The 3497-nt window shown below is 42.3% G+C and overlaps 1 non-coding gene across 1 annotated transcript; it reads left to right on the top strand.

The window, feature by feature from the left end:
• Positions 1 to 2817: 2817 nt before the first annotated feature.
• On the top strand, positions 2818 to 2925 carry LOC148548468 (small nucleolar RNA R71). The gene has a single exon (XR_015897578.1). It is a non-coding gene; the product is annotated as a small nucleolar RNA R71 (small nucleolar RNA).
• Positions 2926 to 3497: the final 572 nt, after the last annotated feature.

The following is a 3497-nucleotide window of genomic DNA, read 5'->3' as shown; positions in this document are numbered from 1 at the left end:
GGCATCTCTGGAATCTCATGGTGATGAGCTTCAAAGGGACCTCGGGGATCACCTTCTTCTTGGCCACAACATCATAGAAGTGGTCTTGATGAGCTTTGGAGATGAATCTTTCCATCTCCCATGACTCGGAGGTGGAAGCTTTTGTCTTCCCTTTCCCTTTCTTAGAGGATTCTCTGGTCTTGGGTGCCAACAATGGTAATGGAAAAACAAAAAAAGCTTATGCTTTTACCACACCAAACTTAGAATATTGCTCGTCCTCGAGCAAGAGAAGAAAGAATAGATGAAGAAGAAGAAGAAAATATGGAGAGGAGGGGGGGAGGTGTGTTTCGGCTAAGAAGAGAGAAAAAGGTTGTGTTGTGTGAAAATGAGGGAGAATGGAGGGTTATATATAGGGAAGGGAGGGGGGGTAAGTTTCGGCCATTTAGGGTGGGTTTGGGTGGGAAATTGATTTTGAATTTTGAAGGTAGGTGGAGTTTATGAGGTAGGTTAATGGGGAAGAGTGGATGGATGTGAGTGGTGAAGAGGTGATGGGGAAGAGAGATTGAGGTGATTGGTGAAGGGTTTTGAGGAAGAGTGTTTATAGGATTGTGTGAAAGAGGGGTGAGAAGAAGTAAGTGGAGGTAGGTGGGGATCCTGTGGGGTCCACAGATCCTGAGGTGTTCAAGGATTTACAACCTTGCACCCAATCAGGCATGCAAAATGCCCTTGCACACAACTCTGGGCGTTCAGCGCCAGATTGGTGCTTGTTCTGGGCGTTGAACGCCCATTTGTTGCCCATTTCTGGCGTTGAACGCCAGAACCATGCTTGTTCTGGGCGTTCAGCGCTAGCTCTTCTCCAGGGTGCATTTCTGGCATTCAAACGCCCAGATGCTGCCCATTTCTGGCGTTCAGCGCCAGAACCATGCTCTGTTCTAGCGTTAAACGCCCAAAACATGCTTCTTACTGGCGTTTAAATGCCAGTAAGGTCTTCCTCCAGGGTGTGATTTTTCTTCTGCTGTTTTTGATTCCGTTTTTAATTTTTATAATTATTTTGTGACTCCACATGATCATGAACCTAATAAAACATGAAAAACAATGAAAATTAGATAAATAAATATTGGGTTGCCTCCCAACAAGCGCTTCTTTAATGTCAATAGCTTGACAGTGGGCTCTCATGGAGCCTCACAGATGTTCAAAGCATTGTTGAGACTCTCCAACACCAAACTTAGAGTTTGGATGTGGCCGCCCAACACCAAACTTAGAGTTTGACTGTAGGGGCTTTGTTTGACTCTGCTTTGAGAGAAGCTTTTTATGCTTCCTCTCCATGGATGCAGAGAGAGATCCTTGAGTTGTAAACACAAGGCTGTCCTCATTTATTCGAAGGATCAATTCTCCTCTGTCCACATCAATCACAGCTCTTGCTGTGGCTAGGAAGGGTCTTCCAAGGATGATGAATTCATCCGCATCCTTCCCAGTATCTAAGACTATGAAATCAGCAGGGATGTAAAGGCCTTCAACCTTTACTAACACGTCCTCTACTTGTCCATAAGCCTGTTTTTTTGAATTGTCTGCCATCTCTAATGATATTTTAGTGGCTTGCACCCCAAAGATTCCCAGTTTCTCTATTACAGAGAGGGGCATGAGGTTTATCCCTGAACCAAGGTCACACAGAGCCTTAAAGATCATGGTGCCTATGGTACAAGGTATTAAGAACTTTTCAGGATCCTGTTTCTTCTGAGGCAATATCAGTTGATCCAGATCACTTAGTTCATTGGTGAACAAGGGAGCTTCATCTTCCCAAGTCTCAATACCAAATAATTTGGCATTCAGCTTCATGATTGCACCAAGGTACTTGGTAACTTGCTCTTCAGTAACATCCTCATTCTCTTCAGAAGAGGAATACTCATCAGAGCTCATGAATAGCATAAGGAGGTTTAATGGAATCTCTATGGTCTCTAGATGAGTCTCAGATTCCTTTGGTTCCTCAGAGGGAAACTCCTTATTGATCACTGGATGTCCTAGGAGGTCTTCCTCCTTGGGATTCACGTCCTCTCCTTCCTTCACAGGTTCGGCCATGGTAATTAATTCAATGGCCTTGCACTCTCCTTTTGGATTTTCTTCTGTATTGCTTGGGAGAGTACTAGGAGGGATTTCAGTGATCCTTTTACTCAGCTGGCCCACTTGTGCCTCCAAATTTCTAATGGATGACCTTGTTTCATTCATGAAACTCACAGTGGCCTTATATAGATCAGAGACTAAGTTTGCTAAATTAGAGGTATTTTGTTCAGAGTTCTCTGTCTGTTGCTGAGTGGATGATGGAAAAGGTTTACTATTGTTAAACCTGTATCTTCCATCATTATTAAAGCCTTGTTGAGGCTTTTGTTGATCCTTTCATGAGAGATTTGGATGATTTCTCCATAATGGATTATAGGTGTTTCCATAAGGTTCACCTAAGTAATTTACCTCTGCTATTGCAGGGTTTTCAGGATCATAAGCTTCTTCTTCAGAAGATGCCTCTTGAGTACTGTTGGATGCAGCTTGCATTCCATTCAGACTCTGAGAAATCATATTGACTTACTGAGTCAATATTTTATTCTGAGCCAGTATGGCATTCAGAGTATCAATTTCAAGAACTCCTTTCTTCATAGGCGTCCCATTATTCACAGGATTCCTCTCAGAAGTGTACATGAACTGGTTATTAGCAACCATGTCAATGAGTTCTTGAGCTTCTGCAGGCGTTTTCTTTAGGTGAATGGATCCACCTGCAGAAGTATCCAATGACATCTTTGATAGCTCAGATAAACCATCATAGAATATATCCAGGATGGTCCATTTTGAAAGCATGTCAGAAGGACACTTTTTGGTCAGCTGCTTGTATCTTTCCCAAGCTTCATAGAGGGATTCACCATCTTTTTGTTTGAAGGTTTGAACATCCACTCTAAGCTTGCTCAGCTTTTGAGGAGGAAAGTACTTGGCTAAGAAAGCAGTGACCAGCTTATCCCAAGAGTTCAGACTATCCTTAGGTTGAGAATCCAACCAGATTCTAGCTCTATCTCTTACAGCAAAAGGGAAAAGTATGAGCATGTAGACTTCAGGATCTACTCCATTAGTCTTAACAGTATCACATATCTGCAAGAATTCAGTTAAGAACTGAAAAGGATCTTCAGATGGAAGTCCATGAAACTTGCAGTTCTGCTGCATCAGAGAAACTAGCTGAGGTTTCAGCTCAAAGTTGTTTGCTCCAATGGCAGGAATAGAGATGCTTCTTCCATGTAAATTGGAATTTGGTGTAGTAAAGTCACCAAGCATCCTCCTTGCATTATTATTATTTTCGGCTGCCATCTCCTCTTCCTGTTCGAAAATTTCTGAAAGGTTATCTCTGGATTGTTATAATTTAGCTTCTCTTAGTTTCCTCTTCAGAGTCCTTTCAGGTTCTGGATCTGCTTCAACAAGAATATTCTTGTCTTTGCTCCTGCTCATATGACAAAGAAGAGGGCACAGAAAAAATAATAATAATA

This window comes from Arachis ipaensis, chromosome B8 (genome assembly GCF_059453495.1).
Source record: "Arachis ipaensis isolate K30076 ecotype BB chromosome B8, ASM5945349v1, whole genome shotgun sequence".
Classification (NCBI taxonomy): domain Eukaryota; kingdom Viridiplantae; phylum Streptophyta; class Magnoliopsida; order Fabales; family Fabaceae; genus Arachis; species Arachis ipaensis.
The sequence above is the reverse complement of the archived record's forward strand: the minus strand, read 5'-3'. Positions and strand labels throughout refer to the sequence as shown.